The sequence below is a fragment of the Nylanderia fulva genome, unplaced genomic scaffold (assembly GCF_048542155.1).
Source record: "Nylanderia fulva isolate GAGA-0341 unplaced genomic scaffold, ASM4854215v1 Scaffold189, whole genome shotgun sequence".
In the NCBI taxonomy this organism is placed as follows: domain Eukaryota; kingdom Metazoa; phylum Arthropoda; class Insecta; order Hymenoptera; family Formicidae; genus Nylanderia; species Nylanderia fulva.
The window spans coordinates 192,708-204,890 of NW_028190150.1; positions in this window are offsets into that span (position 1 = coordinate 192,708).

The window sequence follows — 12,183 nt, forward strand, 5'->3', positions numbered from 1 at the left end:
CAGGTAGCGACCAGCGACCGCCCCCCACGTACTGTGGTTTCCGATCGCCCCCACGCTCTGCGTCCTCTCGCCGCCGTCGGTACTATCGGGCTCCCGTCCGGCTGTGCCTTGCCCCTCGCCGGACATAGGCGCTACCCGGCTCGCCGCCATCGAAAACCCTGTCCCGCTTCTGCTGTCTGATACGTGGTGCTCCGTATTCTTTACCATGGATATTTAGGCACAGACGGCTCTCTGGCCCAGCCAAACAGTCTCTGTGCCCAGATCCCCCTAGGTGGTTGGCACCTGCGATCCACCGTTGCGCCAGATACTCGTTTTTATCCACGTTTCCGCTGGCCGCCGCGACCGCCCCGCCGCCTCGCAGAACATAACGTATAGGCATATCCCAGCAACTGGCGCGCAGCGGACCCACAATCCGCTCCCGCCGGGTGACCATGACGAAGAGCCGATAAGACACGCTTTCACATCACCCTCAGACAGCATGGCCCAACACGCGTGGCAATATACTGCCCTCCACAATCTCGGCCAACCCACACATTAGCCAGCTGAACGCCGAACATATCTAATCTAGCACACCGATACTGTGCACCTTTAGGCGCCCGAGTGGCAGCTCGGACACAAAGCACAAGAAATCCTGGGAGGTGATGATAGTAGAGCGAGTAAACGTAGTATCCAGAGCAGTGACGCAGACGCGGACACGTGACCACTTCGAGGGCGCACTATTTCGTTCCGTCCATTACCGGCACTGCCCAACGCAACAAACGCAACCCAGGATGTAGCATGGGCTCGAGAACCGAGCGTGAGATTGATTTGTCTTGAATACGGTTAGGAGAGGCGTGTTCTGAGACGTCTAAATCGGAATGACCTATGCGGATAAAATGCCATAGGAATGGGAACAGCCGGATCTAAGTCAGCCACGACCAAGTGTATTATACGAAGAAGGAGAGTCATAACGCGAATGATTGTTGAAAAAACTACGTGATGGAGGGAACACTGATGGGACACTGATACCAGATTAGACGCGAACTATCAACTGTCGAGACTTACAAGACGAAATAGACACGGAAGATGGAGGAATGGGATTAGTTTTGATTAGAAAAAAAGAGGACGGACAGATGCAACCCAGGCGGTGTGCCACGTATGAACAATCGTGACTTAAGACTTATCTAAAGAAAAGAAACGGGAATATATTGCATTTTTAGGGACCTCCAAGAAGCGTTTTGACAAAGTAAGTAGGATACGTAGGAGAAATTGCTGAAACGGGCAGGAATAGGAGAAGATTGAGAAAAGTGGATTATGGAACTATTCGGGATCAAAGAAAACGAAGAATCCGGTGAAATGTTGAAAATAGGATTGTTTTGAAAGACAATCGGATGGCGTTCGGACAGCACAGGAGTTTTAGACAAGATTCACTATGAGCCCTACTCTCTTTAATTATATTATATATGCTTGGAGGTCGTATAATTTTTGAGGAAGACAGACTGGGTTTTGAGGATGTAGGGGCAAAGAAAAGTTGGCGATTACGTACGCGGATAAATTGTTTGTAGCGAAAGTGGCAGGAATTGAAGGATGATAAAACGATTTAAAACAATCTCGACAAGCGGACTTGAGCCCCAGAAATCGAAGGTTGGGTATTGAGAGTAGGTAAGGGAACCGAGTAGCGGAAAGGATTGGAGATGGGAGAAGAAGCATGAGGAAGAGAACGTAAAAGAGGTAGTTTAGGATACATTATGCAATAAGAACGGAGGAGCAAAGCAAAGCAAAGAAACATAATCGGTAAAGGAATAAAAAGAGCAACGATAGCGATGAAACTGAGTGGGCAGGCGGAGAAAGATTATTCCAAGATGATTACACAAGAAGATGAAGATGGTTAAAGCATTGGTAGGAAGCTAGCCCTTATACGGCGCAGAATAGAGAAATATGGGGTTGGAAAAAGGAAGAAAGATGGAGCGGGGGATAAATAGAAAACTAGTAAATGGATTCTAAAACTATATAAAAGGACACCGAATTATATCATTAAAGGAAATTCCGAAAATAGGAAATCTTACGGATGAATGGCAAAGCTATGCTGTGAGAGCTTAAGTATGAAGAAACACGAGGAAGACGGGAAACAACGTCGAGAATGCATAACGAACTTGAAAAAGCAGGGTGGTACGAAGTCGGCGAACAGAAACTGGAAAAGGAGAAAAGAACGGAAGTGTTGGAAGAGACCGAAATATAAGCAAGGAGGTGACTTGAAGGAACAAGAGAAAAAAGAAACGAAGAACGATCGTACAGGAATAATGAAGAAGGAATAGCAAGAAACGAAGAGCATAGAAGAGACAGAGGATAGATGCCTTCGTTAATGAAATATATAAAAATATATAACCGAGACGAAACACCCAACATATTTGAGAGGAAAAAAGAACCAAGAAAGAATGGAATGTAGCGAGAGACAGATGCGGGACGACGCGAAACAAAAGGAGTAGCACTGTTGGAGGAGGCAGAAAGAGATGCAGAAGAGGCGGAGAAGGAATAGCAACTGTTACATTATTTTGAACGAATGCGAAGCGACAAAGATCGAATAACGTTAGAGCTTTTGAAAAAGATGGAAAGGAAGAGCTGTAAGAGAGATAGACAAATATAAAAGAAGAGGAAAAGAGATGGAGGGGCGAAGGGAAACGGAAAGGGAAGGGAAAAGCTAAAGCCCAAAGACTAAGAAGTTTATATTCTTCAGAGTTTAGTCGAAATTAGAGTTTTGAGCTATTCCAGAGTTATTCCAGATTTGATTGATGATGAATATGATATTAATTAGTAGAGATTAGATTTTAAAATTGGTTTTGTTGAGTTTGTGATTTTTGAGTGAGAATAGTCTGTTTTTGTGAACAAATATTTATTTCCTATATATGTAATAAAATACTTTAATAGTTTAAAAATTTATGAAGTGGCTGTATGTACAAATGTAGGAATAATATATGTGAACGGAAGCCTCCTAAGCCGCATTTAGGTAAGGATTAAGACACAATAAATAATAAATATAGGTCCATCCATGGACATTGTGTGAAATAATACGTCTATGTAAATAAAGAAGTTGTTTTACGAACGTTTATCCAGTACTGATTACATACAGGTATAATCTTGATCTTTGTGTAGAACCTTAAAGACTATTAGAATTTATTATTTACTAAGTTAGCCCTCTACTAGCAGCGTTTGTGTAAAAATAAAACACTAAGTATTATCAAAAATTGATAATATTTTAAAATAATTAGCTCACAATCTAATAAAAAATCTAAATTCAATTGCGTTTCCAACACTTATATTCATTTAGAGAACGTGTCTCTTGACAAAATCGGTGAGATACAAAATTTTATATTAGGATACAGAATTTTATCTGAAACAAGTAATTTAGAACTTTATTCCTGTTGTGATTACATTATGTTGCAGATCAAACAGTTCAGTATCTTCAAACTCTAGTTCTTTTACTCACATATTCATCAAAAGATGCAACAAGAGAATAAAACTGTTAACCCCATATCAAAGTAAAGTATATTTTCTAATTAATTTCTTAATGATTGGTCAGGTTATTTGAACTTTATCACGAAAATTCCATTGTTCTTTCTTATTTAGAGTAATTACTTAACTTTATTGGATTCATGATTCACCGCTTTAACATGATAGCAGCGGCTTGCTATCATTCAACCACTAATTCGTAATGATGAGTATCGATCACCCTCAGTCGTTCGGTTAAATAGCGATAACACAACCGTGTATCAAAAATCACTATACTCCAAAATTTCGACTTTTTCTTTGTCTTGTTGTTAGTTAGACCGAGTGGTCATGTATAATAAAATATCTGTAAAATATATCTCATTTCTTTCACTGCGTTAACAAGTTATGGGCCTAGTTAAATTAGTCAAAATTTGGTATAACCGGTCGATGGTGGTTTTGTAAAATGATACTTGCATGATGTAGTAAGTACCCTACTACGTGTGTCCCTCTGACGCGAAGAAATCCTTGGCATACGATTTGCACAATATCTATTTGTTGTTTGTCGTTGCAAGAAGCGTTTTTTTGCAAAAAATTGAGCGACCAAAAATACCGAGTTTAAAATACGGACAAATTCGATGGCCACCAAATTTCAAACATGAGTTCCAAATAAACGCAATTTTATTACGTACAGTTTGCTGAACCATAGTAAAGGCACAAGAATTATGTCGGCACACGTGGAATCAGTCGAGAAAAGCTCGTATCACGGGAAAACACACAGGCAATGTTTAATTATTTTCTCATCTAGGGAAAAACCATCAAATGAAAACCTGACGTGATACTGCTGCATGACTGCTAGTGAAATGTGAAGAGAAAAACTCAGTACGATACGACCTGCGCAGAAGTAGGCGAGAATTAATCTGACCACAGAAATTCCATGAAACGCGGATGAGAATCATTAAATAGTAAAACAGTAGCCCAGGGTCCAATTTATGGCGATGAAAGTTGAAGGATTGGAAGGCAAATAGAAAAGAGATGAGGAAAAGAAAGTTTGAGAAAAGAGAAGGGACAGAAAAGTGGTCAGAGTGAAAGAAACAGAAGAAAGAAAAAAAATGTGAGGTGGAGAAGAGTGAAGAAGATGGTCCGAAGGAGAGGGAAGCTGATGATGGAAGGGATACTGAACATGACGATGGACGCAAAGAAAGTTAAGAAGGAAAGGGGAAAAGACAGAAAGAAATGGGAGGTGGTGTGTGACGTCTCATTGGTCGAAACTCTAGGGTTTCGCGCCACTACTAATCATAGATATATTTAAAAATAATGAATTAAAACTATATATTATTGTTTGTCGCACAGTCGTGTTAGTTTTAAATAGTTACTTTTAATATAATATCAAAGTTAGAAGTATTCAAATGGTGTCCAATAGAGGATCACCCTTTGTAAACCAGAACACTCTGAGGTCAACCAACCGTCGTTGGTGAAGCCTGACTAATCACTAATAAACGTCACATAGGCCAATATTCTATATCATCACTGAAATATTCAATTTAATATTAAATATAATCATATATGATTATATATATAATTATTAAAGACATAAGTACTGAAATCATATTCGTTAAAATAACTTCTCTTTATAAGATAGCCGAAAGCAATACCGAATCCTCCGCGGTGGGGGGGGGTAGTTATCACTTAATATATAATTAAGCTTTAATTTCTCTATAAAGCCTTATATTTCACTTCCATAAACTATTACAATTATCTAAATTAATATATCTACAAACTCTGTTACAATGAACTATCTTCTAGCAAACTCCGTCTTTGTCACCAGAAAAAACCAAATAAGGATTTCATAGATATAATTAAGACAGCGTTGTAACTATAAAATCATAATTATATAATTTAGCCATTTTTCCTTGTTTAAGTGCTATAATAATAATTTCAAAGACAATTTTTTAAATCGGATATATAAGAGAAGATTCATAGAACAAAAAGCGACATTGTGTCAGTCATTTCTTTTAATCCCCCGCATTGACCAAGCACCGAAAGGATTATCATATCATGAAAATATGCGATCATTGCAAAGCTTCAGTAATCCCTATCTTCAGGGACGATATTTATCCTTGTAATGACTGTGATCTTTTATGGTGACACTTGTTTCTAAGAATTTAATTTTCTAAGAATCCCCCACCAATTAAAAGTGCACACGGCACACAGTTCGACCTAAATTCAGCCTATAAAAATCCCTGTATTTTAGCCAAGGGTTTGTTAATAAATCTTTTTTCTCTTATCCCTACATCTTGTAGTCATCTTCATTATCGGTACCATACATATATCTCAGTTTTCGATACCCAGACACAATAAGGTCTTTAACGGCACCCTTAATCGGGTTTAATAACATCCGTAGTTGTAAGACTGGCCATCACAGCCGTTTCTATTCTTCAGGGGAATGGCTGTGAGTGACCAGTTTTACAACTATAGATGTTATTAAACCCGATTAAGGATGCCGTGTATTTGACCTTATTGTAAAATCTTGCGTTAACAGTCGACATAACATAACATTTAAGAATTATTCTGTAAAACTGTGGACAGCTAAAATAAAGACTACTAATATCTTTATTCGAGTGTGTTATTTCGGCCACAAGTATCCTACAAACCGAAGTCCTCAAAAGGAGCCAATCATACAGACGCATTACATAGCTGAAACCAAAGAATTTCTAACAAATCAGTTATCAAATATTAACAAGTGCTCGAGTTAATTAACACGACTAGCCGTTATCCTGAAAAAACAATTGTGCCCCACGCACACAACAATACAGTATGTATGTACTTTTTTGATTTTAAAACTGTTTAGTTTTTTGCTTTTACTTACACTTTATTCAAAATTGCGTTTTATCTGTTTTGTTTTAAGTATTTAATTATAATTAATATTTTATTACTTTATTTAAGTTATTATAAATTATGTGATAAAACAGTGTTCTATTTTTCATGAAACTCGGAAAACGTAACCAATTATTAATACGCATTAAATAAATAAATATTTTTGTTGCTATTTTTGGCTAATATTTATACACAAATATACCTAATGTTAATAAATTTTTTTAGATAATGTTTAATCCAAGAATGTAGCAGTACTGCTATACACTTGCACTGTATATGACTGGGGAAATTCCCAGAAGAGAAAGTCCTGTTACACAGATGAAAATGAAACAAAAGACATGATGGAAATATGTTTCGATCAATGTATGAAGAAAGCGTTTGAAGTTTATGAAGAATCATCATTAGATTTTCAAAACGATTTGATATACCGGAAGTAGAACCCTTTGTAATTTATGAAGAAGAGAAGATGACACATATTTGTAAAGAAATTGAATGATGTTGCGGATTGTGTACCAATAGAATATAAAAGAAATGCAGTAGAGTTATGGAGAAGTGGAACAAAAAAGTCAAGAACTCTTGCATCTATAAGAAATAGATTTCGGAAAAGTCACGTCATTACGTCAATAAGAAGATGGAGCAGCAAGTAAATCAAGGTGGCAGCAGATTTGATAAGATAAACCGGAAGAAATTTCAACATATACGTTAAATAAATTCCATGAAGGTATTGAAAAGGGAAATAATTATTCATGACATGATATTGCTCGATGGGCTATTCGCGTACAGAAGGAAGTAAATCTACTTGGGTTTACAGCATCATATCACGGGTAAAAAAGTTTTAAGCTTGCACATAATATCGTATCTAGAAAAATTACAACAATTTATAACAAAAAAACATTTAGCGTCAGACAAAGATTAGAAGCACGAAGCAAGTCATTTCTCGAAAATGTTAAATCTTTTATTATACAATATGGAATTGAAAATGTATATAATTCGGACCAAAGTGGATTTCAATTTAGAATTTCATTTCCGGTCGTTCACTATCACCTATTGGTATTAAAAAATAGAGCGCATAGTACAATCCATATCAGCAACTACACATAGTTATACTATACAACCTATTGTTTCAGCTGATGGTAGATTATTATCGCTCTGTTTATTGTTTTAAAGAACCTACTGGAACATTTGGTCCAATAGTAAAAGAAACAATGTTTAAAGATAATAATATCTTTGTCATGGCATCAAAATCTGGAAAATTAACATCGCATCATTTTGAGATCTGGAATCTAAAAGAAGTGTTTTTTCCAAATGTTGGGACCAAAATCAGTGTTATTATTAGATTCTTAATACTGGTCATTGTCCTGATATAATTCAAAGAAACAACCAGATTTTATAGACAATATTAATTGTTAAACTATACCAGCTGGAGCAACGGGAAAAATACAACCTTTTAGATGTATTCGGTTTCGTTTATGGAAAAATTTTGTTAGACATTTTTCAGATACATCATGCTTTTAGATCTTGACGTCCAAGCTTCATTCAAGAAACAATATTTTAAAATTTACATCATTAAAACATAATCAATTTTCATCACCAAGGTTTAAAAAATTATTCATAATATGCATGGTATAAAAGTGGTTATTTAGAAAAAAAACCAAACCAGAAGAATTTGATACACCAGTAGATTTTTGTTTCAAAACTAATTTAAAAACCAACATGTGATATTTTGCGGTAAAATTGCTGTAATTTCTTGCGCATGGTGTAAAAAATCCCCTTTGTATAAATCATTCTTCATGATCATCATCTTTGTAACCGATATCAACATGAATATTTGTTATTCTTGTATGCAATATTATGTACGGTATTTTATGTAATATTTCCAATATACATATATATAATGACTTAATAATGTAAGACAATGTGTATTACATTTACTTTATCCTTTAAGAAATTAAATATTATAAAACAGAATATTTTGATTAGTAAAAATACTCTATTTCTTTCAAGTATGTAATGTATGTTGTACATGAGCAAGGATGTTATCTGCAAAAATGTATAAATTAAAATATAATAAACTATACAATGTTTCATTTATAAAACTTTGTAAACAAAAAAATGTATATTTGTATAAAAAACGTTCTTTATCTTCATTTAAATAAAATTTGTTTACTTTATTATAAAAAAACGACTATTTTTCTTAAAATTCAAGTTTATTCATAGAATTGGATCTATTAACCTCGGTATCTGATCAATAATTTTTTTTGTCCGACTAGTTTTATTTTTCATGCATTAAAAACATTACTTTTCCATATAAATTATATGTATATTTATTGTCACATAATATATATATTATAATTATATATATTATATAATATAAATTATATTTATAATATAATTTCTATAATTTACTTAAAAATACATTCCTCATAAACTATTTATTGCTAATTTATGGTTTGCCTCTGTGAGTTTGCGAAGAAAAATAACTGTTCGCTGTGAATAACCCAGCCAGAACGCTGATGTCGATTCAACATCTAACCGACGTCGAAGAAATCTAGATTCACGTCTAATCTAAATGTACGTCTAGAAATAATAACAATTTAGACGTCTGCTCTGTTTTTAGAACTTGTTAATAAATAAGTTTTTTTTAATTGTCGTTCAATTTATTGTATTAAAACACATGTTAGATTTTATAACTATTATAAGATCATATTTTTAGTAATTACAAAATCTAGAATATATATATATATATGTAAGCTTGTTGGTTATCAAGCTCGACCTTGCCGCGGCTTGTAGACTCGCGCATGAGAGGCAGTAGGTAACAAGACTCCGAGCTGAGAGTATTGATGATATCGTACGGAGATAGATAAGGTTTGCCATCGACAATGTATTGATTCAGGTTAGTCTTTGGTTCACTCGCTTACTGTAATGTTTCTGGCATTTGTTAATGTGTACATATTATTACTATTTACAGTTGTTTACTGCATCATGCGTGTTGATTCTTAAACCCGAACCCTCGCTCCATTGGAGTTCCATAAATCGAGCGCTTACAAATCAATACAATGGAGAATAAAGCAAAGTTTTATTTTTTGTCTCGGAGGCTGGTGCAGACACGAAAAGTTCTGTAGTTAAAGTTAAAAGAATCAGCTGCTTGGTCAAGAGGAAAGTTTTTTATTTCCAGCAGATAAGCAGACTAGTGCTCATCATAAACAGCTTTTTGAAAATCCAATTGTGAAAAATGTCGTTAAAAGTTTAAAGGTTCGCAATAAATTTCGCAATGTGGTGCTGACACTATCTAAGGAACTTGAGAATATTTATCGGGACACTGAAGGCAATGTTGTGTTGCACGACGAATATTTGGAAGAGGTTACCGAGCAAGAGTCGAATGTAAACAGTGAGTCAGCAGAAACATTCGAAAGAAAAACAAGCTCTCTGATAAAGGACATAGTAATTGAAAAATTCAACGGCGAAAGCATAAATGCGACGGTCTGGATTAATTTATTGTGCAGGAGTGTGACAGAGTGGGGATTGCCCAAAACAAATACGCTGAAGTATTAAGATTGTTTTTAGAGAAATCTGCACTAGATTGGTATAATGTATTTATCATGCAGAACTCTTTGCTAAATTGGGAGGGAGGCATGGAATAACGCCTTTATTGATACCTTCTCTGCACCGTCTTGGACAGATATAACGTATGCGTTATAACTTTAAGTTCTATAATCGGCTCGCTATAGAATATGCGTTAAGAAAACAAAGATTATTGTTTAGAAGCGGATTGATAGCTTATCTATAAACACCACAAATCAACATGATCGTTATTAGCTTACCAAATTTTATCCAAATTAAGATAGATAGAAAAATCTATTATAATAAAACTAATGGCAAAATTAAAACAACTCGGTAAGATTAACGAATAAAAAAATGATAATGTAAACAAGATAATTTTAAACAAAAAAAAACCATGTAGTATTTGTAATAGGTTAGGTTTCAAAAATAGATTTCATTTAGAAAGCGCATGCCGGAATAAAGATAGACAAATTAAAAACTTAAAAAACGAAAACATCAAGGTTACAAATAATAATGAAATACAAGAAGTAGTAGCAAGCCATGAGGAAACAAAAAACGAATAGTTCTCCCACTTATTAAAATTAAGATTTTTGCAAATGGTTGCCCAGCAATTGGTCTTTATGACTCCGGATCCAATGTCTCTCTAGTTAGTAGTACATTTTTGAACAATAAAAGAAATATCAAACAAATAATAGGTGGGAGAGATACCATTAAAGGTGTAGCTGGAACGACGAAAACGGAAGGGATTATAACAATACGTATTAAAATTTGTAATATAGAAGAGGATTTTCAGTTTTTCATAGTTAAGGAAGGCATTGATTGTGAATTTCTACTAGGATTAGACTCAATAAAAAAATTCAAACTCTGCCAGGATGAAAATTTGACCATATCACAGAAACAAACAAAAAAAAAATTTCAGATAAGCAAAATAACACTAATGAAATAAGCACTACTAAAATGGAGAATATTATAAAAAAAAACGAGATAATCTTTGCCAAATCAAAGTTTGATATAGGATCAGTAAAGGATTATGAAGCCACAGTGAAACTGACAGAAAATAGATATGTTTCAAAGAAACCCTATAGATGCTCGTTTCAAGATAAATTAGAAATCGAGAAACAAGTAGAAGATTTATTAAATGCAGGTCTAATAGAGGAGTCAAGCAGTCCTTATGCAGCTCCCGTAACCATGGTTCTCAAGAAAGAAGAAGGAAAAAGAACACGCTTGTGTATTGATTTTAAAGAGCTCAACAAAATAGTAGTGCCAGAAAGTCAGCCCTTTCCAAGAATAGATGATCTTACTATACGCGCCAGAAATTGTAAGTTTTTCTCAAAATTGGATGTGAATTCGGCGTTCTGGTCGATTCCGGTGCGTGCAAAGGATAGATATAAGTTGGCTTTCGTGACACATCACGGACACTGGCAGTGGAGATGTTTACCCTTTGGGTTGAAATCTGCTCCTGCTATTTTTCAGAGTTTTAGCAGGTGTGATAAGAAAAAACAAGTTAGACGTTTTCACAGTAAATTATATAGACGATATATTAGTGTTCTCTAAGACTTACGAAGAGCATGTATATCATGTAGAGCAAGTACTGCAAGTACTATATAAACAAGGTTTTAAATTGAATAAAAATAAATGTAAGTTCGCCCAAGAAAAGATAACATATTTGGGACACGAAATTGGAAGCAATATGATTAAACCAATAAATGATAATTTAGTGGCTATCAAGAAGTTTCCCACACCCAAAACAAAAACACAAGTTAGACTATTTTTAGGGAAGATCAATTTTTATTTGGAGTTTATACCAAATCATGTTGTCTTATTAGATCCTTTGAGAAATCTGTTAAGAAAGAATGTACCCCTCGATTGGACCGAAGAATGTAGGAATAGTTTTAATTAGACAAAAGAATATTTGTGCACAGCTCCCGCTTTGGCAATTTTTGATCCAGAGGCCCCAATATTTATCTTCACTAATGCAAGCATTGAAGGAGTTGGAGCAATAATGAAGTAACAACAGAAAAATAGCTTTTAAAAATTCAAAAGAAATTCACAATTGGAATAAGGAATATTACAATAAGAACGTAAAACAGATAGATTATAAAGTAGGAGATTTAGTTTATGTACAAAGCGTTAATAAATTGAACAAAAATAAAATAGATCCAATTAGAGTAGGTCCGTTTAAAATTAAAGAGAAAATTTCTGATGTAATGTTTTTGTTAGATAGTAGATTTATAAAAAAGGAGTCAAATATTTTTCATGCTAGCAAGCTTGTTCCTCAATCCG